The sequence below is a fragment of the Cynocephalus volans genome, chromosome 4 (genome assembly GCF_027409185.1).
Source record: "Cynocephalus volans isolate mCynVol1 chromosome 4, mCynVol1.pri, whole genome shotgun sequence".
Taxonomy (NCBI): domain Eukaryota; kingdom Metazoa; phylum Chordata; class Mammalia; order Dermoptera; family Cynocephalidae; genus Cynocephalus; species Cynocephalus volans.
The window spans coordinates 19,567,423-19,594,636 of record NC_084463.1 but is presented as its reverse complement, the minus strand read 5'-3'; the positions used below and the strand labels follow the sequence as shown (position 1 = coordinate 19,594,636).

The 27,214-nt window shown below is 50.6% G+C and overlaps 1 long non-coding RNA gene across 1 annotated transcript; it reads left to right on the top strand.

The window, feature by feature from the left end:
• Positions 1-1,598: 1,598 nt before the first annotated feature.
• Positions 1,599-25,603, top strand: LOC134377184 (uncharacterized). The gene is made up of 4 exons (XR_010023431.1): positions 1,599-1,707; positions 16,646-16,808; positions 24,508-24,639; positions 25,075-25,603. It is a non-coding gene; the product is annotated as an uncharacterized LOC134377184 (long non-coding RNA).
• The last annotated feature ends 1,611 nt before the right edge of the window (positions 25,604-27,214 follow it).

Sequence of the window (27,214 nt, the reverse complement as noted above, 5' to 3'; positions counted from 1 at the left end):
ACGACCCAGCTATCCCACTGTTGGGAATATACCCAGAGGAATGGAAATCATCAAGTTGAAGGTATACCTGTTTCCCAATGTTTATCGCAGCACTCTTTACAATAGCCAAGAGTTGGAACCAGCCCAAATGCCCATCATCAGATGAGTGGATACGGAAAATGTGGTACATCTACACAATGGAATACTACTCAGCTATAAAAATGAATGAAATACTGCCATTTGCAACAACATGGATGGACCTTGAGAGAATTATATTAAGTGAAACAAGTCAGGCACAGAAAGAGAAATACCACATGTTCTCACTTATTGGTGGGAGCTAAAAATTAATATATAAATTCACACACACACACACACACACACACACACAAACCGGGGGGGGGGGAAGAAGATATAACAAGCACAATTATTTGAAGTTGATACGACAAGCAAACAGAAAGGACATTGTTGGGGGGGAGGGGGGAGGGAGAAGGGAGGGAGGTTTTGGTGATGGGGAGCAATAATCAGCCACAATGTATATCGACAAAATAAAATTTTTAAAAAATTTTAAAAAATTAAATAAAAGTTTATGATTTTAAAATCTTTTTTGTACCTATTTTCCTTCTTTCCCTTCTAATAGACATAATATAGACAGGGCAAGTATTGCTCCCACATAACAACTACTGAATGTAAAGCCTGAAATCCAGTACTGGATAGAACTTTTACTTAAACACAGATCCTCCAATTTTAAGACAAATGTGCTATTTTGTAACTTTTGGGAGGAAATGGAGAATAGTTCTGTACATTTCTAGAGGAAAAAGCATGATCTAGGCTACTCAGACTGTGGAACTTTAAAGGGATGGGTAGATATGCATCCACTATTTGGCACTGGTCTGGGTTGGTAGAGGCTGCTGGTAGAGCAATAGATACATCTCGACAATTCAGATGGCTAGTTAACCACATATCAACAGCAGTGCCTGCTTCTGCCCCTCACTCATTTCATACTCTATCTGGCCAAAGGTGGAAGGAGAATTTTTATTTTAGGGAATGAATATTTTCAATTATTTGGAACCCACGTAAATAGACTTTAGGTCGATCACCACTACGAGAAGCAAGTAAGGTAAGCTGCAATGGAATAAACAAATAGTTGCTAAGCCAATGAATGAATTCAAGTGCAAAATAAGTGACAATGCAAATTTTAATCGTCTTATAGCCAAAGAGAGAAAAAACACCCAATATCACCTAGAATCAATTTATTTAGAAGTCTGTGAGCTCCCTGAAAAAGTTCACACCCAATAATCTGTGCTCTAAATTACTTTCTTCACTAAGAAGTTGCACGTATGTACTATGTGAAAATGTGCTGGACATCATTAATCATCAGAGGAATTCAAATCAGAACCACAGGAGAGGCCCACCCAGCCAGTGGGCGATCAGGTGAGCGCCGGGCCACAAGCGGCCCACTCCCGATGCGTCCGTCAGGAGGGAGGCCGGCGGTGCTCGGTAGATACAAAGTGAGAGACGCTCGCCTGGCCCCGCCCACTCCCCCTCAGAGCCCCTCCCACTCGGCCGGGAGGCGGGGAGCCCGGATGTCGTCTCCCAGACTCAGACTGGCCGCGGTCGCGGACGCAGCGGGGGCTCCTCGGCTCGAGCCCGTGCGGACCAGAGTGCGGCGCGGGGCAGCGGCGGCGGCGGACCGAGGAGACCTGCGAGCGGGGCGGCGCGGCGGAGCAGGTAGGGCCCGGGTGAGGCGGGGGTAGTGTCGGGCGAGAGGAGGGCGGCGTGGGGCGCCTCAGGAGGGTCCCCCGATTCCCGACGGGGTAGCGGAGGGGCGGAATGCGGACGGCGGGGAGGGACGCCGGCGAGGGGCGCCCGGCCGGCGGGAGAAGCAGGCGCGGCGGGGGACGCGGCCCCGGGGACGGGGAGCGGTTTGCTCCCGGCGATGACAGGTTTCGTGTATTCTGAATCCGTCGCTGTACTTGCTTTGTCGCATGCGCGTCTGTTACACGCCGGCATCTTCTTTCAGACGGAAGAACTGGCTTTGGAATTTTTCAGGAGGGGTCTGGTGTCCTGATGAATTCTCGGATTTTCTCTCTCCGTGTTTGAAGGAGACTTTTGTGGGTAGAGGAGCCCTCTCGGTTTGAATGACTTGCTTTTCTTCTTCCTCTGCACTTGACCTCTGCATGCCATTCTTTCCAGGACTGCGGGGTTTTTGTTGAAAAATTTTCTGAACGCCGTGTTTGGACTCTATTGAGTATGTTGTTGTTGTTGGTTGTGTTTTTTCCTCGACCGCTGCTTTCAGTGTCCTTTCGTGCAGCGTCTTTCTAGCTGGAGCTAATCCACACATAGTCCCTCCTGAGGGTCAGGAGCTGTGATTTTCTCCACATTGCCACACCTTCCATCTACAGAGGTTTGCACCTTTGCCCAAAGGCCAGCACGTCCCTCTTCTTCGTAACTAGAAAATCTGGAGTTGGTGAACTGGGAGATTGAGAGTTAGTGGGGCAGAAGCTGAAAGGTTGCATGGGAGATGTCACAAGGTAGATTTGGGCTCAACAGGACAGCCAAAGCCACATGCAGCTCAAAGTCACGAGGAAGCAGAAGCCACAGGTAAGCAAAGGCAGGTTTTCAGTGGCACGAGCCCCACCGGTGGGAACAGACAGCAGCCAGTTGCCGTGATAAAAAGCAGGGGCGAGAGATGTGATGCCTAAGACAGGGACCAGCAGCTGTTTCCCAGCGCTTCCTGGGTTCCTGCTGGCGTTCTAGTTTCAGTTCAGTCCACCTGCACCCTCTGAATAAACTTTACATGAGTGAGCCTGGGCAAGTGTCCATGTAACCAAACACCCTTTAAGGAAAAGATTGTTCTTACCATTTTCTGTCTCCACATCCCGTATCGTGTGCTCTTTCCCTGCTCAGACCAAGTTCTGGAGCACAGATTAGAAAATCAAAGGGGCTGGGAGTTCAAGGTAAAAATTAAGGAGGTGAAGAGGATTTTCCCCCATTTTACAAGTTAGCAAACTGGTGGTCAGGTCGTGAGACATATGGCTGAATGCCAGTGAATGAGTCCAGGTCACATCCTTTGACTCCAGTGACTCTTTATTCCATCACAGTACCCTCACCTTTGGTTACCTACACCAAAACTGATAGGATCCTAGGACTCCAACAGATTGAAAAAAGTAGCACTTACTGTATATAAGGACTCTACAGAAAGAAAGTATGCTTTTACTTAGGCACTAGTGAAGGTGGCACCTTGCATTACAAAGTTTAAATTTACCCGTTATGTGTCAAACATACACACATACATGCACACACACACACACACAGAACTCAAGAACAGAAAAAATATGCGACTATATACTAAATCATTATTCTCTCTGAAAAATTTTATTGCAATAAATTATCCTACAGTGATTCATTGGCCAACTTTAATACTATTGATATGGGATGTGTTCAGTTTCCCTGGGCTCCAGTTTCAGGACATGCCTCTGAATTTCCAGCCACTCCCTGGGGTCTCAGGCCCCCTTCTCTGAGCTCTCCCCTAGAGGAAAGTTACCATTGCCAGTTAGACCTATTTTCAACACCAACACCAGGAAAACGAGACCACAGGGGCTGACTTATACAATCCAGTGGCTGGGTGTGCTCAAGAAAGAGCGCTGAACATTCTGGTGCATATAACTGGGAGCCACCTCCTTAACTGAATATTCATTTGATAGAGAAACTATAAAAGCCAAGTCACAGCTGAAGGCGGGGTCTCAGCTCACTGTCCTGGAGACCACCTGTATTTCGCAGGCTGAGGTGTGTATATTTCACTTTGTATCTAACTTGCTTTCAGCAAGCGGCTGCTCATTTTCTGGAGCCAGCCTGCACTTTGTACTGAACGTTAAGGTGTTTTTCTTCCTTTTGTGTTAGACTTGATGTCTGTACTGAGCTTATTTGTGTGTTAGACTTGGTGTGGGCCCTGCTCAGTGTCTGGAGCATGCCACACTCTGTGCAACCTGCATTTCTTATCTGTCACATTAAACTAGTTCTCACCATCTACTGTGACTCTGCCCTTGAATTCTTTCCTGGGGCAGAGTCACGAACCTGGAAAGAGGACTGGGTGTGTTGAGGCCAACTACCGGGCCCCCTGGACCCTACCTCTGACATCAAGACCATGTGGTGTTTGTCCTTCTGGGCCTGACTCCCTTCACTGCACATCAAGAACCCCCTTCATACCCAATCAGTAAGAGGAGGAAGATGGATAAAAAGAATTGACGAGATGAGAAAATACTAATAGGACAAGAACATGTCACCCTTCTGATCTGTGTGAGAGGAGACCCTCAGGGAGTGCGTTTGTTTATGTAATGGTGACATCGTGAGGATGGCATCACCAAGTCCAGTATTCACCAGCTGGGAGCCCTGATAGGTCTCTGCAGATGTCAGCAAGGGTACAGGTGGGGTCACTTGGGGTCATGGACAGGGTCTTAGAGCAGAAACCAGGGACGACAGGTGTGCACACACACACGTGCACACAAGCACACATGTGCACATGCACATGTGCGAGGTCTCAGTCTGCTCCTGGCTCAGCGCCCCCACCTCCACCAGCCAGATGAGCTGCAGACTCTGACTCCACCACGCTTCCCTCCCTGTCCTTTTCCTTGGCCAGTGGTCAGCAGCATCCATGGTGACCTGCCCCCACACAGGCTCAGGATGCGAGGGTACCAGATGCCAGAAGCAGGAATAGAGAGGAAGAGGAGGAGGAAAAGAGGGAAGGAAGTTCCTCCAGAACTTCCAGAAATAGAGGTGACTGTGGATCATCCCAGGGACACTTTACACAGATTGTCGTTCCCTGTCCCATATCACCTGGCACCATAATCCTTTACTTCCCCACCAGTCCTCCCTGGGCCCTTGCCAGGCAAAGGTTGAATCACAGTAAATCACTTGATGGCCTTGACCCTGGTGTCAGCTGAGAGTGGGAGGCTGTGGGCCTGTGGCCTCTAATGAGGTATGTGGGAACCTGGGCTCTGGGTGGCCATCGGCCTGCTGAGGCCCTTGCCAGGAGGAGGCCAGGAGAAGCTGGTCTGTGGCCTGGGCTGCAAGACCCTGACCTTTCTCCTGCCCCAGAGTGTCCTGTGCTTCCTACAGAGCTCTGGGAGCCACAGAAACAGGCACATTGTAACTGACAACAATTTATTTTGTGGGTTCCTACAAAATAGGAGAGGTGGGCTCAAGCCCTCAGTGAGCCTTCAGTAGGCAAGACAGGACCTGGTAATGGGGCTACCGTGGGGGTGAAGGACTGGGCTTGTTCTATGGCCCTAGGGGTGGCCACAGCTGATGGACAATTGGCACGGACCCAGCACTCCTGTTGAAAGCTGACGTTGGGGAACCATGGGGCCCCAAAGTCCACATCGCTGGGGAGGTTTGGCAGCGAGCTCCACTGCAGGAGTTTCCATATTACTGGTGGCCTGTCCTGGACTGGGGACAGGCCAGCCACACCCTGATTTCCCCGGGCACCCAGTGAGAGACCCGCAGTCCTGGGCTCTGCACAGGCCCCCTCATGCCGCTGGGCCTCGGCCTCCCAAAGCCGCTGGACCTGGGCTGGTGGGCCAGAGACGGCCAGTCCGACATCTCTGGGGTGAATCTCCATGCTTCGGGAGGCCAGCCGAGGCCCAGGTCCTGAGGACACCAGATCCAGGCCCAGGATCTCCCTTGGAAATTCATCTCTTCTCGCTGGAAGAAAAGCAGACATGGTCAGCTTCCACACGGAGCCTATCCGGCCCTTCCAGGAGAGGTCCCATGGACCCGGCTCCCTGCAGTGCTCCTGGTTGCTGTGTGGCCTCCCTGGCCTGACACTGAGGACATTCCTGCAGGCTGATGACCCCAAAGCAAAGGGTGTGCTCAGCCTGAGGCTTGGGAACCAGCAGGGCACCTCTAGCTGCTCCTGGGACATCCACGTGGTGTTTGGTTCGGGCTGGCTCAGGCTTTCTGCATCAGGCCCTCACCCCATAGGAGCTGGGCCTGGGCATCAGTTTTGACTCAGAACTCAAGCGTGAGACACCCTGTCACCTGACCCCCTTGCATGGGGGCCTCTCCCCATACTGGCTGAGATGCCACCAGGTACTTGGCCCCTCTGCTCTCTAGGGCCATCTGCTCCTTGCCAGGACTGGACCATTCCCACACTCAGCAGAACTCTAGGTACTGCCTCAGGCCTGAGGGTCCCATGTGTGCCCTCGCCCTGAGTCCTTTTGAGCTTTGGTACACGATTCTTTTCAGTGTCTGGCTCGGGGCTTGTTGTCCTGACGACGTTGTGTGGGAGTTCAGGATGGGAGGGGTGCCCTGCTGCTCTCTGGGGGGCAGTTGCTGCTCTCAGGTGGGGTCTTCTGCTTGAACACATAGGTCTGAAGGCTGCTGTGGCCACCAGGGGGTCTTGGAGAACAAGAACTAGAGGGTGTGGGGGAGGAGCTGGTGGCAGATGGAGACATCCCCCTCCTCGCCTCTGAGGCTTCTGAGGACAGCACCTGCCCTGAGGCCCTGCTGGCCTTGCTTTCAGAAGCTTCTTAGAGCAGAGGAGGCAGAAAGCCCCCAGGGCAGGGCTGGTGGTTCCCGGGACTCCTGATTATTTACTGCCCCCAATGGTGAGTCACCAGGGCACCTACTGCTGCACTCACCTAAGGGGGCCAGGCCACACTTGGCTCCATACACTTTTTTCATAGAAACGCGAAGTTGCCTCAGCACCTCATCGTCACTGAGAGCCCAGTCCCTGCCGAGGTCTTCGGTGAAAAATTGCACGATGCCCTGTTGGGGCAGCTTCTGGAGGAGTTCTAAACATGGGGGTGGGAGTCAGACGGCTAGAATAGGTCCCCCCCAGGTGATTCAGTGTCCAGACCTTGCTCACTTTCAGGGCACCTCCTGGGTGGCTGCGGGGTCCTGCCTCGGCCATACCTGGGTTCCAGGTGCACATGGGAGGCCAGGGCCAGAAGCAGACCAGGCCAGGAAAGTGCCCTCCCCGCTCCTGCCCTCTGTCAGTGTCATGTCAGGGGGTGGGCTCGGTGTCTGGAAACACCCACGGTGCCCTGCCCCACCCCCCATGTTTGGCCTGGCTCGACCCCTCCCCCATCCATGACTGGCTCACTTTGGGCTGAGGTGGCCTTGTGGTCAGTGTAAACAGTTGCCCTTGGCAGGCCAGGTCCTGTCCTGCCTGCTTGCCACCCTGAGTTCCCTGGGGAACAGGCGTACTTACTTGCATAGATTTTCATCGTTGTGAATGCCATGCCTGTAAGCACTGGCTCACCCTCCAAGATGTACACATCGAAAATCCTCAGGGAGAGGTGGAAAGGGATCTGCGGGAAGAGCAGGTGTGGGAGATGCAGGCCTGGCTGGGCCGAGCCCTGGTGGTTTGAAGTCGGCCCACTGGGGCCTCACTTTGTAGTGTGGAGCCCCAAGCAGGGAGGAGATTCTCCATGAGGCTGCCTGAGACACGGTCCTGCAGCTTCTCAAGGGGTGAACTCAGAGCAGAGAGGCGTGTCTCCCGGACAGAGGGGCTCCTGGGGGCTCAGGGCTTCCTAGGGCTCTTCCAGGATAGGTCAAGGCTGGGTTGGCCTGTGATTCTGACCCAGAGGCCTGGCTTCCCACATGGGACAGGCCTCTGCAAGGCCTGGCCTGTCTGCCTAGCAGGGATGTGTCTATGCATCCTGTGAGGTGGGATCATCTGGGTTCGACCAAGGGAGCCACATGCCCAGGCTGGGGGAGCCAGGTGCTGAGCGGAAGGAGGGTGTCCGGCCCGGGGTGTCCCTGCGCGGCCTTACCTCCTCGATGAAACACTGGCTGAACCAGTAGGTGTATACATCTGCTCTCACTCCCTGGTCGCCCTGACAGAAGGAACACAGGTGCTCAGGGACCCCTGGGTTGGCCTGAAAAGCTGCCAGTTGCAGGGCCCTCTGGCAGGCAGTTTCTCAAGGGGCAACATACCTGGGGGTGGTGGCCAGGGCTCCCTCCAGTCTGGCCCCTGCCCCCTGCACAGATCCTCGGATGACCAAATGTCCTTAGCCCTGGTCAGCCTGAGTCTGCCCCTAGTCCCCGTGCTTTTGTCCCTCCAGGTGAAGGAAAAGGAAACCAAACTTTAAACCCATTGACAGTCACATATTCCAGAAAAGGCTCTGGTGACTATGCCCCTCACCGTGGCAGGAGGGGCTCGGGCTTTCCCTGTCCCCCTGACCTGGCGGGACCCAGGCCCTCCAGGGAGGAGGCGAGGGGAAGGTTCACTCACCAAGTGCTTGTGTAGCTGCGGAAGCATTGTTCTGAGCAACTGCCCATGAAAGGACTGCAGTCTGCGCAGCTTTGGGGCTCCTGGTATGTAGAATCCTGAGAAACACAAGGTCCCCCCACATGAGCACCTGCTTCCCCAGCCAGGTGGAGCCAGCCATGCAAGGCAGTACACTGACGCAGTTGAGGTAACCTGGGAAGGCTGAGGTCCAAGGCTGGAGGAGTTGGGCATTGCAGGGTGCCCCCAAACCCAAGGTTTCTTCCTCTTCCCACCCAGTGACCCCACTATGTGTCCTCAGCCTTGAGGACAATGGGTGGGGATGTCCTCTCAAGCATGGGTAGAATCGCTGCCCAGCTGTGTCCTGGGATGAGGCCCCAGTAGAACTGGGCCGACTTCTAGGCAGTAAGGAAGGACGATGGCGGATTGAAGGGCCATGTCAGCCACGTTGGAGCTGTGTGCGGCCATCGGGGTGACAGGTGTGAGTGATGGGGTGTGTGTGGCTGTCTCTTAGACTCCAGGTGTGGCTGGGGGACACCAGTTGGGGAGACGCTGCCAACTGAGCTCTGTCTGGTTATTGGAAGGGTGGCTGGCAGGGATGGCCAGTGTGAGGCAGAAGGACCAGCAGAAAGGAAAAAAAGGCCTGGACAAGGACGAGGCCACAGGGCCGTGGCCACAGGAAACAGAAAGCAGGCCACAGCGAGGCTGCGGGTCCCTTCTCTGATGGAGACACAAGGGGTCCAACTCAGGGTTACAGGTCCCTGTCCAGACTTGGGCTGCTGTGGGACTGTCCTTAGGGGACTGTCCTGGAGACTCATAAACAGGTGGAGAGGGACGGTGCCGTGGCTGTAAGCCACCATCACTTGGCCAGCATGGCCATCCCCGGCTTCGCTGCACAAGGCACTGTGGGCAGCTGTTCACCTACCGTGCATGTTGTGACGCTGATTTGTCATGAGCTGGACCAGTGCCCAGAAGGCGTCCTCCTCGTTTAGGTGCATGAGCAGGATGGCAGCAATGTGGCTCATTCCCTCACAGTAACCCACCTCCTGCAAGAGCCAAAGTCACCATGCAAGGTTGTGCCCTGAGACAGCTGAGGTCACCTGGGATGGCTGAGGTCAAATGGGAGGACTCAGGTTGCCAGGGAGTACTTTGGTCAGCTGTGAGGGCTAAGGTCACTTGGGAGGGCCCAGGTCAGCTGGGAAGGCTGAGAACACCTGAGAAGACTGAATAAAGGTAACCTGAAAGAGCTGAAGTCACATGGGAGGCTAAGGTCACCTAGGAAGGCTGATGTGAACCAGAGGGACTGAGGGTACCTGAGAATGCTGAGGTCACTGGGGAGGGCCGATGTCACCTGGGAGAGCTAAGATCAACCAGGAGAGCTGGTGAAATCTAGAGGGACTGAAGTCACCTGGAAGGACTGAGGTGACCTGAGAGAGCTAAGGTCACCAGGGAGGCCAACCACAGACCTCCGAGTATGTGGGGTCCAGCCTCTGTGCCCCTCCTGGGACACTGGGCATCAAAACTGAGCATTTCCCACACATGTTAGGTCACACGGAGCTCCTGGAGGGACTCCTGCAGCGCAGTGGCCAAGCTCTTCTGGCCAGAAAGGTCAGATCAAGAACTGGCAAGAGCCCCCCTCCCACATGTCGGGCCAGGGAGGCCTCTGCGCCAGGATCAGGCCAGCACCCACTGTCTCGATTTGCCATGAGGGAAGGCTGTCACTGAGCGCCCCCCGCACAGAGTCCAGAGACGGCCCACAGGCTGCCTGGCACAGGAGGACAGCTAAGTTCAGGCCCCACGTGAGCAGCCTGGGGAGTCCTCTCGGCGGCTTTCTCTTGAAAGAACGGTCTGGAAATTGGAGGCAGAGTGACGAGCAGCTGCTCAGGAGCCCCTACCAGGCTGCCGCACTCTCTGGGGTGCGGAGAAGGGGGACTTTGATCTCTGCCCAGTTTCTCATGAATCATATGGCATTTGTTAATGCACACTCATCTGATGAAAGCCCATGAGGCACCTCACTCCCCTGGAGAAGATCACTCCAGACACCAGCATCCTGTGACACTGCCAAGCTCTTGGGATTTTGGTGTCCGTCCTTGTTCTAAGGAGCAGTGGTCAGGTCCGCTTGAGGGAGGAGCCTGGACCCACCCTCTCCATCTCAGCTTGAGCTTAGAGACCTTCCTCTCCTTGCTGGGACCTCTGTGAGAGCAGTGACCTAGCACCCTAACTAGGATGTCCTGGGTGCTCATGAATCCTGAATTTTCAAGAAGCAACCACAACCCCTGGGACACCCAAGCCAGTGACTATGGGAATGGGCCCGGGATGTCGTTGGCCAGGGATACTCACCGTGTCATAGGCAGAAAAGGCTACCAGCACATGGAAGAGTTCCTGCTGCCTAGGAAAGGGCGAATAGAGGGTTCTGTTGGCTCCGTGCCCATGCTGTTAGTTTCCTGTGGCCTAATAGACCCTGAGATGCACCTGCCCTTCCCAGTCTCCCCTCCCTGGGCACTGGGCCTCCCCTTGTGGCAGTCTGGTAAGGGCAGGAGCACAGCCAGCCGCTCAGACCCGGCCACAGCCTCACCTCTGCACCTGCCTTCTGCCTCCCTCTGGCTGCAGCTGGGTGGCTCCTTTCCTAGCCCCGTCCCTGCCTCTCCACACCACACTTGTCCTCTCACTGTTCACTCTGCCTGCTTCCCTGTCACTGTTTAGGTCTCCAGTCACAAGCGAAAGGCCAGGAGTCCCTGGTCCTGCCGCCCTCCCATAGGTCCCTAACCCTGATCCCCCTGGCTCACAGAGAACAGTTTTCACCACGTGGCATTACTGTGTTTGCTGCCATCATTCTCGGGAGCCAGCTGGGTTCTGGCCCCACGTGCTTCAGCCCCCAGTTCAGGACTCAGTTCCTGGTAGGTGCTGGGTACATGGTGCAGGCCGCTCCCTGTGCCAGGAGAGAGCTCGGCAGCTGTTCCACCTCCTTCCTCTGGGAACCCTGCCTCTCCCCTGGGAACTCTCCATGTTCCTGGGGCTCCCATGTCCCTCTGGATTTCCTCATCTCCCCTGGGGCCTCCACTCTCCAAGATCCCCAGCCCCCCAAGGGGCTTACTTGATGCCATAGCGGTCCCGAAACATCACATGGTTGGTGAAGGTGCAGCTGACTTCAAGGTCAATTTTCTGTATTTGCTGGCAGAGCATCTTGCCCTGCTCCTTCATTCTCTGCAGGACAGGGCCAAGAGAAGAAAGGGTCTCAGAGCATGTCTGAGACTCGCTGCCATGGGCAGCAATCATACAGGGTCAGTGCACATGACCGGAAAGGGAGTTTTTGCTGCAGAAATGTCCTCATGATTGTTCCCACAGCCAGTTGCAGTCGCCAGAACACAGCATGACCTCAGTACCCATGTCACAGCCTGTGCTCAGCAGTCCTGGTGGGGGCACCACTGAGGATGGCCCACTGCTGATGGGCAGGCCCCAGACCCCTGCCCCTCAAGCCCCTTTTAGATACATGGGAACCAGGCCACCCCAGCCCGGGCCTCCTGCTCCATCTCCCCGGGGACTCAGTCCTCACCTGGGGCTGCCCCCTCCTGACCATCTGTCACTTTCCTTCTCTCCTGCCCCCTGGGCCCTGAGCTTGCTTCCCCTGGAATGTTTTACTCAGACCTGTTCCCAGGGCTGCCTGGCCCCTACCCCTCAGGGCTTTCCACGAGTCAAGGAGGGCAGCTCGTGCCTGGGCTTCCACTTCCTGATGCCAGCCTGTCAGGGTGACAGTATGGAGCCAATGCCAACCCCTGTGAAGGCTCCCATGGTCAGCTCATTCACTTCTCAGGAGCTCCCAAGAGGAGAGTCTGACAGAGGGACAGGGGTTGTCCGGGGCTCCAGGAGACCTGCGCCTAGGGACTGTGCTTCTAGGCCTGTGAGCTGTGATGGCTCCCACACTCCCTGTTGCTAAAAATGTCCTGGAGGAGCCCAAGCCCCACAGCCCTGACACCCCCAATTTGGGGCTTCGGGCTCTAGATCGGCCCCACTGATGTGCACATTCCTGCATTTCCACTGCTGTTTCCTTACGAAGAGGACAAGGCCAGATCCCTGCACCTTCTCTTGCAACCCCCCACCCTGCTAGATTAGATTTTGGAGAATCTTCTGAGTTGTCTTATATGATCATGTACTTAGAATGCACTGTACTGCAGGTACAGATAAATCCTTCATTTGTTTTTTTCTGTTTAATTTGTGTAAGTTTCCTTTATTTTCCCCCAAATTTTCTGAAATCAGGAGGGTAAGAAAGTCCTGTGTTTCCTTCCATTTGATTTTCACAGGAATGGCTTTGGGAGTTCATGGCCCTCTAAGATATTTTCTACTGTTTTTTTCCAAATAGTTTAAAAATAATACTTAGCTTATTTCTACTAATTTAATGCTTTGTAAATGGCTGCTGAGTTTGATGTACCAGCTTTCTGGAATCTCCTGATATCATTTATGCCTTTTATTTCTTGCTGTGTCCATGAGTTACTGAGCACCCATTGCGTCCTGCTGAGCCTCCCGTGGTTTCTGGAATGTGTCCTCCTTGGTCAGGATATATCCTTTTTTTTTTGACATCTCCCTACATTCCAGCTGGGAAGAACATATTTAGAATGCCCCATCTATAAAGTTCCACAGGAAATTCATCCCTGGGTTTTTCTTTTTGGGGACAGGTTTACAAGGTTTGGGTTCTTAGGCTCACAGCCTCAGTGAGCATTTGGGAGTTTTCCCCTTTCATCAGGTCTGGAAGATCCAGGCTGAAGAGCTGGCCGTGTTTAGAAGAGCGTGTGCACCTCAGCCATGACCAGCCCGGCCCTTGACCGATGGTGGCCCCTGTCTTTTCAATCGGTACTTTGGTCATCGGTCAAGGAAGGCTTTTCTTTTTCTTCTACCTGGTTCGGTGTTGCTTGGGAACTCATGGTTTCCTCGATTTTCAAAAGTGTGCCCAGCAAGATGCAGGCAGCTTTCCCTCCTAATTCCCTTTATCCTCACCTTGCATGTACTCAGTGCCCCCTTTCTACAAATTCCTCACATTTTATCCTCCCTCCTTTTCTTGCATTATACTTGGGAGAAGTTTTGTGCTGAAACTGGCCTTTTCAGAAAACTACTTTTGTGTTTTTGTTTTCTTCTCCTAGCTCTTTTGGTTCTCCATCTCATTTTGCATTTTTAAACTCCTTCTTTCTACTGTTTTGTTCCACCTGAAATTCAGGTGTCCAGGCATGGCTGGGGCAGGTGCCACGTGGTCTGGGTGCATCCTGGTCCTATCACTGTCAGGTGTGCCCAGAGTGCCCACCACGTGCAGCCCCCAAGCTGGAGGGTGGGGGCTGCCCCCACACCCTGGGCACCCCTCGCTCTCACGATGTGTGTGAATACTGCCCGGTGGAGATGACCTGCGTCCACCACCGCTGCCTCCTAGGGCTCCTGCTCTTCTCCCGAACCTGTGAGCTTTCTGACCCTTTCAACATTGGGACGCTTTGATGATATGCCCAAAATGCTGTGGCACACCTTGCTGGAAAAGGTGCAGCCTAACTCCCGTTCCTTTGAGTGTTGGCCAGACTTGGCAACATACTACTCATAAAGAGAATGTGCCAGAAGAGAGAGAGAGAAACTTCAAGGTTGTAGGAGACATGGCTGTGAAAAAGCAGGACGGGCATGGAGTCCCAGATCCCCGGGATGTGCACCTGAGCACCCTGCAGGCACCACTTTTCCCACATAGGGCACGTGGGCCCCTGAGCACACCAGGCCTGTGCGTGCTGTGTGTGCTTGAGTGGAAAAGGGCCACACCTGGTATTTGCCTGGGTTCTGCATCTTGACCTTGTCCACACCCAGTAGAAGAGACCAGGCCCGACCCCGCACTTGGGGGGGAATCCCCTTGTACACCCGGCGAGACATCTGTGGAGAGAAGAATGCTCTGGAGAGAGTCCACAGGGTAACCGTGGAGGGGGAAGGGGGGAATCACAGAGTGATGGTTCTGGAAGATTCCAGTGTTTGTCTTCATGGTTCCTCGGGAGAGGCTAAGTCTACCTAGAACTGGGCCTTTTGTCTTGTGGGTACAGACTGGATGGGGGTTGTGAACTGTGATTGCCATGTCTTCCTCCCTCTGGGGCCAACAGGAGGCATCCCTGTCCCTGACCTACATGTGGCCCAAACTCTGGCATCAGATTCTCTCCCAGCAAGGTGACCTTTGCAGGGATGTGCAGGAAAGCTGGTGACCCAGGCCTGTGGCCCTTAGGCATCAGGACAGGGTGGCGCCCAGCAGCTGAGAGGCAGGCAGTGCCAGGAATCATGTGTGAACACCACTCACCCTCCCTCTGCAGAGGGTCGGCACAGGGGCCTCCACTCCCCACATTACTTTTTGGCTGCTTTTATATTTATCCCAATGTTGAAACATCTTCAGCCATTTGCGGCATCGGGAAATTTCCTTCTTTGTTTGCTGTAAAATGAGAGATGATGGACTTAGCTGAGCTGCCGCGCTTTTTGGAGTGCCCATGGATGCTGCGTTGCTCTTGTGCTTGGGGTCCTAGTGGGACAGAACTGGAAAGAGCCAAACCAGGTGCAGAGCCTGGGGCTGAGACCCTCTGACTAGGTGAGCACGAGTGTCCTGGCCTGGTGAACACAGGACATGATGTCCTCAGGCCACAAACCCCCATGCCTGGATGGGGTCCCAGCCTCAGTGTGGGGTCCTGCTGGCCAGTGGCAGTCATTCCTGAGCTGCATGTGCAAATCTGGGATGGGCACGTTTGGTAATCAGCCCCTGGGATGGAGTCCTGGGATCAGGAGCTCAGAATCTCGGCCCATCCTGGTGACTATGTGTCATTAGGGACACCTGTCCGTGGCCACAGGCAGGCCAGGCTTGCCTAACAGGTGACCAACCAAGCCCTGGCAGAATGAACAGCTCTTACCTTCACCTCCTGGGGGGTGACACGGGGAAGCTCCTTCTCACTAAAAGGCAACGGAGTCAGAGGTGAGTACTTGCTGCAGGCCAGGAGCCATTTCCTTCCCTGAGCAGACCCCAAGGAAGGACGGGCTCCCTTCCCATCCACCTGCAAGTCGCAGCCCAGGAGAACACATAGGAAAGGGGGGACAGGGCCTTTTTGCTGGCTGCCAGCCAGGATGGTCTGAGACACAAAAGCAAAGGAGCAGCAGGGCCAGCCAGGGCCGCTCAGGGGCCGTGGGGGCTGGGGATGCAGTGTGCACCTGCCCCTCCTGGGCTGCAGGCAGAGCCCTCTGGGAGAGGCGAGAGAGTCCAGAGCTGCTAAGAAACAGCACTGCCTGAGGGTCGGTTGGCTGGTCTCTGTCAGCTGCCCCCAAGGAAGTTACCCCATCACCCTCCTGGGGTCCAAATGGTCTGGGTTGAGACCTTCCCAGTGTGTCAAGGGTGTACCCTGGAGCTGTCCCACGTGGCACCCCACCCCGGCCAAGCTCTGAGCATCCAACACCCCCTGCCCATGTCTGCACCCTGGCCGACGGTCATGCCCATTCCTTGACTTCACCCCATCCCGTCTGGCCCACAGACCCTGCCATCACCTCAGCCACTTTGACCTTTCTCTTTCCCTTGCCCTGTGAGATCCTCTGAATGTGGCCCCTCAGCCCCCCAATCAGCCCAAACTCCTGCCTTGTGCCTGTTCTGCCTGTGCTGAGAGATACCAATGGGCGATGAACGGCGACTGAGAGCCCTGCACGTGGCCGGGATCGCCCTGGGCCAGATCTCCAGCCTCAGCTGGCTCTTGGGGACATCAACGCTGTGTCCTCCTGCCTCCCCCTGCAGTGGCTTTCCTCATGCCTTCCTGCCCTGTCTCGGCCCATGGCATCCTCTCCCCACCTGCGGTGTTCCCAAGCAAGCAGAGAGCGGAGTCTCCAGTGGGCACTGCAGGCCTTGGGAGTGACCGAGGCCCCTGAGGCTCAGGGGTCTCAGGTGGAGCTGCTGTCCCTGGCCCCACCTAATCCAGCCTGTCCACCCCCAGTGCCTTCACTTTATCCCCAGGCTCGCTCAGTCAGATGCATTCCTGAGTCACCCATCACATCTGGTCCCCTGCAGCCCAGCTCCCCCAGGCTCCGTCCCTCTCTCCATCCTGTGACCTCAGGAAAGACAGACTCCAGGCTGGCCTCCTCCCCACCAGGCCTCACATGACCTCCCAGCACCAGACCAACGGTTCAGGTGGCCTTCATCTGCCACCCCTGCCTGCCTCCATGGCCTTCCCGCTTCCATTCCAGGGCTGGGGCCCTGTCCCTGCCCCTCATCTCACTACATGGCCACATTCTTCTGTACACTTTGTGACTTTTTTTGCCCCTCTGAGCCTGGCGGGACCTGATGGACAACTGTCCACATGCTGGACGAAGTGCCCTCATGCCCTCTGGCCCCACCCTGCTGAGCTGACAGCAAGACAGGCTCCTTCTGGGGACAGGGCTCAGCCCTCAGGTTGCCTCTTTCTTTTGCAGACATAAAGGCCACACTTCTGAGCACCCAAGGGCCTGGCCCAACCACAGCTTGGGACCCGCCCTCTCCCCAGAACTGCATGGATGAGCCACGGAACTGCAGCCATGTGCTGACCCAAATGGACCTCTAGGGGAGCAAGGGACTCGTACCCCCCCTGGGAATAAGGTAAGCACAAGCCTGGGAGACATGCCCTGCCTCATGCTGGCCTTTTCAAGGATGGATCCTGATGGAGTTTGGATGTGTTGTCCCCTCCAAAACTCATGTGTACATTTGATCTCCGGGCCAGCTGGTGGCTCACTTGGGAGAGTGTGGTGCTGATAACACCAAGACCATGGGTTCAGATCCCATATAGGGATGGCCTTGCTCACTTCAGAGAGTGTGGTGCTGACAACACAAAGTCAAGGGTTAAGATCCCCTTACCGGTCATCTTTAAAAAAAAAAAAAAAAGAAAAAAGGAAAGAAATTTGATCTCCAATGTGGCAGTGTTGGAAACTGATTGAGTCATGGGGGTGGATCCCTCATGAATGGATTAATGCTCTCCCTAGGGGAGGGGGGAGTAATGAGTGAGTTCTCGCTCTATTACTTCCCACGAGAGCTGGTTGTTTATAGGACCCCTGTCACCTCCTCTCTCCCTCTCTCTTGCTTCCTCTCTCGCCATGTGATCTGCTTGTACCCACTGGCTACCTGCCACTTTCCACCATGAGTAGAAAGAGCCTGAGGCCTGTGCCAGATGCAGCTGTCCTAGAGTCATAAGCCAAACAAACCTCCTTTCCTTATAAATTACCCAGTCTCAGGTATTTCTGTTATAGCAACACAAACGAACTGAAACAGAGCCCAACCCCGAGATAAGATGGGGGATGTCAGAGAACTCACTGCAGAAACCCGAGCCGGTCGATGCATCTGTAGATTTTGAACTCCTCATCCCAGTTTTTCACCATTGTCCCAGCTCGGTGTCCCTGCAACCCCGAGAAGGCCTGGAGTGAGGGGGCCATGGTGATGGGTTGGGGGCATGGGTGGCTTTGGATGGCTCCTCCCTCACATGTGTCCCCAGGGAGCCCAGGCCCCTCTGACCTCAGGCACAGCAGAAGAGGCCAGGACTTGCCTGCCTCAAGGGAGCAGCCAACCCTGTACCTGCTGGTACTTCTCTATGATGTCTATCACCTCCTGGGCCCGCAGGGTCTCCATACCCTTCTTCATGTTTAATCTGCAAGACAAAAGTAATTCAAAGCTAGCACTGACCCTGAGAGCTTCAGAGAGTACCGCTAACTGCTCAGGTTGGGGATCCAAAATTCCACCAGCAACACCCCCACCCTCCACCCCCACCCCCCATTACAAAGGGACCAGACTCTGTCTCCACCCCACAGTGGTCTTGAGGGTTTCTTCCCCTGGCCAAGGTTAAGCTCCTGCCTGAGGACCTGAGAACCAGGGACCTGGAAGGTGAGGCCTGTTGTCCCCAAGGTCCCTGCACAGACACACACATGTGTTACCTGCTCAGCATGAAGGGCCCTGATGGGCCGTTCTGGGCACCAGGAAGCAGAATGTGATTTAGAGACCACAGGTCTCTATACAATTAGCCTCCCAGATGATCTCAGGAAACACACAGTCGTCCAATTCTTTAGAGGCAAAAAGAAATCTCATGAGTGCTGCATTCTACTTATATCTTAGCACCAGCCAAGCAGGAAGGTTCTGGGTTTGGGCAAAAGGGTGACCTATGTGACTTTGAAGTAGCCTCTGTGCTTGTTGAGGCCATGCCTTAGGCAAGAGGGACACTGGAGTTTACAGTTCTGAGCGTGGCAGTATCAGAAGGGGCTCCGTCTTTTTCCCAGGCATAGATCAGAAACTAGTGAGCTCTGGGGATGTGTCCTGGAGCACAGTCAGAGACATGGTCCTACTTTGGAGACGGTCCCAAGGGATTACCCATGAGGGGAGGGGTGGATGAGGCCTCTAGAGGACGAGACAGAGGGTGAGCCCCTTTCCCCACACCCTGGCCTGCAGGGCAGACACTTGTCACCTGCCTGGCCTCCCTCAGTGGTTTCTTCCCTGTCCACGACTGCCCCAAGACAGAGGGCTCCCCACCTTGCTCCCAGCCTAGGAACCTCACAATTGGGTGGGCCTTACATAGGCCATAAGTGATGCTCTATGATGTCAGAGGTGACCAGATGCCCACCTGGGGTGACCCATCTCCCATCACAGACCAGGGTGCAGGCCGCCCCTCCACCCCACTCTCCATCTTCACAGCCCACGGAGACCCCACTTCAGTGGCTCTTCCAGGGGCAGGCTCTGCCTCGTCATGGTTTGGAATCTCAGGAAGAACCTGAATCTAGGGAGGGAGGCTGCAGAGGCCAGAAGTTGTGTCTAACATGACACAAGGCAGGGCGGAGGGCACAGCCAAGGGTCACCTCTGGGTCCCAGGCCCAGTTACCTCCTGTCTGACCCCAGGCTTCTCACCTGCCAAATGGACACATTAGCCTTAACCCCACGGAGTGTGTGTGAGGATGAATGGGACAACTGTATATGCGGTTAGCACAGAACAGGCACCTGGTAAGGCCCAGTGGGCATAACCCTCGGCAGCCACCCAGCGAGGCCCGGGCCACCCACCTGGTAGCACCTGTGTGGAAATCAGCAGGAAGGGAAGAGAGCAGGTCACACTCACCTGAATCTGTTCACCTGTGCAGAGATGTACCTGTAGCCTACAAAAGGGACCTGCACCCACAGCTCACAGACTCCAGAATGAGCCTCCTACTGCCACAGAACTCAGAAGCAGCGGTGCTTGGCAACAGTGACATCATGGGGTTCCATCACCCCATCACAGTGGCCCCCTTCCCGGGTCAGCAGAGCCCAATGCCGCATCCTCCACCCCCTAAACTGTCCACCTGTGTGGGTGCGTGTGTGTTTGAGCATGTGAGCGTGCACATGTGCGTGCATGAACACATTTGTGCCCACTTCTGTGCCAGGCCTTGGTGCTCTTCTCAAGTGTGCAGGCAGGTCTTCATCACTGTCACCCCCAGGGTGCATGGCTCTCCTCACAGAGGCCACGGGTGCTGTCCCATCTTTGTTGTGCCCACCTGGGGCGGGCTCTAAGGTACAGAAGGGGGACGGTGGAGAGCTGGCCCCCCAGCAGGTGCGGCTAAGGTCATGTGTGACGTACGTGCCCTGCCCGGCAGTCAGTAATCACCACTTTTCTCCCAGCAGTTCTCAGGGGTGCTGTGACTAGTCCGCCCCCCACAGATGGAGATAACGAGTCCTCACAGTCACACCCCCAGCATCAAGTCCCACGGTGGCCAGCTGAGCAGACCCCAGTGACATATTCTCTGACTGGGCACGGGGCTGGGGTGAGCCCAGGAGGGAGGTGGGTGGATTCAGCTCTCAGACCTCAGCGTCTGTCTCTCCTGTGTCAGCTGGGCTCTTCCATCTGTCATCTCCATCTATAAAATCTGCTGTGGCCCCTGACAATGAAACTGGAAGGAAATGGGGTCACTTATTCCTGCAACCCTTCCATCCCCTCAGAAGTCTTCCCATGGCCCCAAGGACATCCCCTCCTGCCTCCTCCTACTCTCATTCTTGTAACCTGTAACCTCACTTGGACAAGGGGTCACAGTGGCCTGGAGAGCTCTTCTGCCACATGTCCACTGGGTCCTGCCCCTGCTCAGGATGCACCATCTGCCGCCCCATCCAAATGGATCTTCTGACAGACACGATCCCCCCATAGCTCCCACTCAACCAACAACAACCACCTACATTTTAACTGAGGGATAAATCATTAAAGAAACGGGTTTTATCTGTACCATGGAACATGGTTCACCCTTCAAAAAGAAGGAAAACTTGTCCTTTGCAACAACATGGATCAACGTTGGGGACATCATGCTAAGTGATATCGGGCAGTCACAAAATGACAAATACTGTAGGATTCCACTGACATGGGCCTAAACTAGTCACACTCATAAAAGCAGAGTGGAATGGTGGTCTTTAGGGGTAGGGGAGGGGTCAAGAGGGAGCTGTTGTGGAAAAGGTATGACATTTTGATTATGGTAGAGGAGTAGGTTCTAGAGATCTGCTGCACAGCATCCTGCCTGTATTTAATGCTGAACTGTACATTTAAACATTTCTACTAACACTGGGAGATCCATACGTGAGTGCGCGTGTGTGTGTGAGCATGCATGTGTGTGCTTTTGTGCGTATTTATCAGGTCTATTTTTCTTTGAGTTGTATTTCATTACATGATGTATCACAGTATTTTATCCATTCATTTCTTAAAACATATTTAGGTTGCTTCTAGGTTTGCCTATTATGACTGAGGACTCTATAAGCATTTGTGTACAGGTGTCTGTGTGGACATAAACTTTTCTTTTTCATTTATTTTGGGGTTTTTTGCAGCTTGGGATTTATTTAACTTTTTGCGTATGTGCAAAGTCTGAAGTCACGTAGCTTTGTTGGGAAATTGGGGTTATTCATCTCATTGGGGGTTGGGGTTGGTGCCACTGCTCAGCGTCTCCTCCCTGGCCCTGTGGACAGGGGGGTCAGGGTGGACCCCAAGCATCGCCCCCTCGTCCTGGTGCACCTGCCCAAGCTTTTTTTTTTTTTCTTAGGGTAAAGACCAGGGGTGTGATGGCTGAGACGTACGGTGAGCCTGAGCTGACCTTTATATAAAAAACTTAAAGTTCTTTCCAGCGTGGCTGTGCCATGTCTCTTTCCCACCAGTGATGTCTTAGAGTTTCTGTCGCTCCACATCCCTGCCAGCCCTTGAGATTTTCATTCATTTTTATTTAGACAATCTAATAGGTGTGCGGTGGGATTTGATTGTGGTTTCAATTTGCCATTCCTATGACTGATGGTGCTGAGCATCCTGTCATGGCTTTATTTAAAAATTCCATTTTATTTGTACTTGTTTTTGTGGGGTTCAGTGTGCTGTTTCCATACATGTATAAGCTGCAGAATGAGTCACTTCGGGTAGATAGCAGTTTTGTACCCATTAGTCTACACCTCCTCCTCCCCACCTCCCTCCCCTCCCAGCCTCTGGTAACCATTACTCTACTTTTATGAGAACCACTTTTTTATTTCTCTTTGCTTACCCATATGGGTGAGACTGATACAGGAGTTGCTCAGTTACCTGGGCTCGGGTTTCAGGACATGCCTGTGGGTTTCCTGCCACTCCCTGTGGTCTCAGGCCCCCTCCTCTGAGTTCTCCCCTGGGGGAAAGTTACTGTTGCCAGTTAGACCTGTTTTCAGCACCAACACAGGGAAAATGTGACCACAAGGGGCTGGCTTTTGCAATCCAGTGGCTGGGCGTGCTCAGTAGAGAGCACAGAACATTCTTGCATATGCCTGATGCATATAACCGTGAACTAAACCTGAACTGAATATTCATTAGAGAAACTATAAAAGCCAAATCCCAGTGAAGGCAGGGCCATTGCTCACTTTCCCGTGGAAAAACAGGCACACCGATCGATGGAATAGAATAGAGAATCCAGAAATCAACCCACACACCTACAGCCATCTGGTCTTTGACAAAGGCACCAAGCCTATACACTGGGGAAGAGACTGCCTCTTCAGCAAATGGTGCTGGATAACTGGATATCCATATGCAGGAGAATGAAACTAGACCCATACCTCTCACTGTATACTAAAATCAACTCAAAATGGATTAAAGAATTAAACATACACCCTGAAACAATAAAACTTCTTAAAGAAAACATAGGAGAAACACTTCAGGAAGTAGGACAGGGCACAGACTTCATGAATACAACCCCCAAAGCACGGGCAACCAAAGGAAAAATAAACAAATGGGATTATATCAAACTAAAAGTCTTCTGCACAGCAAAAGAAACAATTAACAGAGTTAAAAGACAACCAATAGAGTGGGAGAAAATATTTGCAAAATATACCTCTGACAAAGGATTAATATCCAGAATATACAAGGAACTCAAACAACTTTACAAGAAAAAAACAGGCAACCCAATTAAAAAATGGGCAAAAGAGCTAAGTAGGCATTTCTCTAAGGAAGATATACAAATGGCCAACAGACATATGAAAAAATGCCCAACATCACTCAGCATCCGGGAAACGTATATTAACATCTCTTTTGAGTAAATACTGAAAATTATAATTGTTAGGTTATATTCTAAGTATATGATCGATTTTCTAAGACATTTTCAAGCAGTCTTCGAAAGTAGTTGGACATTATACCTCTTTTCAGCTATGAGTGAGAGCTCTAGTCACTCCATATCCCCATCAAAGTTTGGTAATGCAAGTTTTTGTTTGTTTTCTCTTTCTTTCTGTTTCTTTTATTAGCCATTTCAGTGTGAATATGTAATAGTACATTATTTCCCTGATGAATAGTGAGTTTAATATCTTTTTATATGTTTATCAACTGCTCTTATATCTTCTGTCCTATAGCTATAACAATACTCTTTTGTGTTCTAATTTGATTGTCTTCATATTATTGTCATGTTGATATTACTTATATATTTTGCATAAAAGTCCATATTCAGATACATGTATTATCTGTGGCTTGCTTTTAATTTTCTAAATGGTGCCTTTTGGAGATCAGTTTCTAATTAAGACAAAATGTAATTTATCAGTATTGTTTAGTTAAATCATGTGTGTATCTTAAGAAATCTTATTAGACTACACCAATATATTGAAAATTTTCTTCAGTGTTTTTTTTCCCCAGAAGTTTAATAGTTTTACTTTTATACTTAGATTTAAGATCCATTTTAAGTTTTTTGTTTCTTTAGGTATTCAGTAGAACACTTCAGATTTTTCTGTTTTTCTTTTTTCTTTAATTCAAGTATAATTTTTAAAAAAGTTTTACTTTAACTGTGAAATGATAAAATCATCAGTTTGCTGCTTAATATAATAAGGGCCTGCGTTTATAATTTTATATCCCCTAATTTTATGACCCTACCTTTCACAGTGTCCTAGCTAACAAAAGAAAAAAGAGATAAGTGGAAAAATTTAAGCACTATGATTGCTGGTGTGGTAGTTTGAAATGTGCAGTTATCCCTTATTTTCCGATTGATATATGTTGTAAGAACAACAAAAACAACCACAGCAATTACTATTGTCATTTTCAGAATGCTATACATCTGCTCATTAAATGATAGAATTATTTTACTTGCCCATGTTTATCAACTAGTAAGTAATGGGCTCAGGTTATGAACACAGGCCCTTTGACTTTCAGGCCTGTTCACTTCATTACTACACATACTGTCTCCCTCAAGCAAAGAGAGAGGAGGCATTTGGTCCAAGAGCCACAAACCCGCTAACAGTGGGACAATTCAGCTAGTATATCTGTACAATGAATGTGTTTGGTGCTGTTTTATTTCAGTAGGAATATTGATATTCAGAAGATGTTATGTAGAAACCCAGTTTCCTGAATAACATTTAAAAAACTTCCAAGGGTGTAGAAATAATGTATCTCTGTTGCTGCTGGCAGAACTTAGCTGCTGGTTAATAAAGGTTGCTCCAGTGAAACAGGGTCTGCTTTCTCCAGGTTTCCACTCAACCACTTCCATCATTTTTATCAGCTCCTGTACATTTCTAAGTTTGTGAGCATCACCTTAGAAAAATTGGCTTAAAGATCATTAAGATGTTCAAACTAAAGAGTACACACTTAAAAATATTTAAAATAATCATAATTATGGCTGAAATATTTTATATAGAATAATTTACTCATTTGATATTAAACTTTACAAATGTTTAATTAACAAAAATATTATTTAGGTAAATTTACCCAGAGTTAAATTATTACATATAAACCAAGCAGACAACTAAATCATGTATCTTCAATGTAAAGCACCCTCCTCCAAATAGAGAAAAGCAGTGGAGTCCCTTTAGACACCATGTTTTTCTTTCTGTCCTACAGAAACTGACCAGAGGAAAATGGCAGCAGGAAACCATTCTGCAGTGACGGAGTTCATCTTGGCTGGGCTCTCAGATCAGCCAAAGCTTCAGCTGCCACTTTTCCTCCTCCTCTTAGGAATCTGTGTGGTCACAGGTGGGTAACCTGGCCTTGATCACACTGATTAAACTCAGTTCTTACTTGCGTGCCCCCATGTACTATTTCCTCATCAGTCTGTCCTTCATCGATCTCTGCCATTCCACTGTCATTACTCCCAAAATGCTGGTGAACACTGTGAAAGATACCACCATCTCCTACCCTGAATGTATGACTCAGCTGTATTTCTTCAGCATTTTTGCTATTGCAGAGCGTCATATGTTGGCTGCAATGGCATATGACCACTATGTTTTCATCTGTAACCCCTTGGTTTACAATGTCATCATGTCCTATCACCTCCGCTTCTGGCTCACAGTGGGAGTTTATATTTTGGGTATCATTGGATCTACATTCATACAAGTTTTCTGTCCAGACTCCTTTTGTGCAAGACCAGTATGATTAATCATTTTTTCTGTGATCTCTTTCTACTCTTAGAGCTATCCTGCTCCTGCACTTAACATCAATGAATTATTGGTTCTGGTCTTTAGCACGTTTAACATTCTGACTCCAGTACTAAGCGTCCTTGATTTCCACATCTTCATCACTGTCAGCATCCTCTGCGTTCGCTCCACTGACAGCAGGCCCAAAAGCATTCAGCACTTGAAGCTCCCACATCTCAGCAGTTGCTGCGTTCTTTGGATCTGCAGCATTCATGTACCTGCAGCCATCATCTATTAGCTCTGTGGACCAAGGGAAAGTGTCCGCTGTGTTTTATACTACTCTGTGCCCATGGTGAACCCCCTGATCTACAGCCTGAGGAATAAGGATGTCAAATTTGCCCTGAAGAAACTTCTGGATAGGAGCACATGTTCATGAATAGAATCAATGTGATGTTGTCATTGCAAAAACAGGCCTTTAATTTGCCTAGATATGTAATTTGTGAGAATCAGTGTTCAGGTTTGGAAATTCAGTGATGCTTTTCTATGTAACATATCTCAAAAATTTCCACTCCAGTCCACTCCCTCTGAACCTATATTGCAATGACTGTTTGAATAAATACTAAGAGTAAAATTTTAAAAACTATTGCAGCTTAAAAGAGTTCTAGTTTTATTTTTTAATAATAATATAAACAACAATAAAAACATGATGACGATGTTGATGAAGATGTTAGTAGTAACATATATTACTGAGATTTTATGAAATATGAAGCACTATGCTCAGCACTTTAAGTGAATTACTTAATATTTACAATATTCCCTCAGGGCAAACCTTAATATTATTCCCCTTTTAAAGGTGGAAAATTTGAAGCTTATTTAGTTTGAGTAAATGATCAGAGTCCCAAACATAATGAACGACTGAGCATTAAAAGTTTGGCTCCCAGACCTGTGATACTACTCAAAGTGATATTTGGTTCAGGTAACTGTGGGTAGGTCTAAGGACTATTGAGAATTCCCTTCTACACATTGAGTGTCCCCTGCTCTCTACATGACTGTGTTGCCTTCTACTGGATATCTTCCATCCTATTTTCAATTTTATTTCATTTTATGTGATAAAAATAGCCAAAATATTTCAGATTTGTGATGATCAAGAAAAAAAAAAGAGCAGAAAAAGAGATTCTAGTCTCATTATGAAGATTCAAATCATTATACTTGACAGCAACAGTTTATGAAAAGCAGCCTAAACAAGATTGTGCAGTATTTTCTTTACACCAGTATGCTGTGGCTCTGTATGAGGCGGCTGCTCGTGATAGTTGAAAACCCTGCTAAGTTGTATTATTTCCATGCAATTCATGTTCTTTGGCCCATAATTTACAAACAGTTGTTATATGTCAATTTTCTTTTAAAAGTCTCTTCTCTGCTCTCATGTTCTTGCTTTTCCCTTTCTGGGAATTTAACATCTTATAACTGAATTACATAAAATTCGAAGTTCTCTACTGCCTTTCATCTCTGCCAAATCAGTATTTGCCAGATCAATATTTTTTGGAAGTTGTTCTGCATTATACAACTGATATAACAAGTTTCAGTGTTCATTATGGTTTTCAGATATAGAAAAAACATATCTCTTTACCACCCCTACACTCTATTATTCATTTATTCATTGCATTCAGGCATTTATTCTCAAAATCCTCTTATATTGTTTGAACTAATTTCCATCAGTCATATAAAGGGAAAATGGCTACAATTACAACTTTTGTCTGTGGCATGATTCCTAGTCCAGTGCTCTGTTCAACAGACTGTCATATATGCAAATAGACTAACATTAGACAAATAAAAAGAGTGCTTTTGGGTAGACCCTTGAATCATCAAACCTTGAGCTCATACAGAAAATACAGACTAATTAAAAGACTTATTAAGAAAAGGTAAAAATCCCTTTTCTCAGAAAGGGAGACCCAGAAAAACATTTCATACCTAGGGTAATAAGATCAAGCTGCAAGGATAGAACAGTAGGCAGAAACAGTTTTTGAACCATCTTGAGGTCACTATAAAACATCACTTTTTGTCTTAATAAGCAGTACTGTTTTTGGATGGAAAGTGACACATAGTTTTGCATGCCTATTTTATCATACTACATTGGTATGGAAGATGGATGAACTTGAAGGGAAATGTTAGACCACTGGAGAAATGTCAACTGTAAT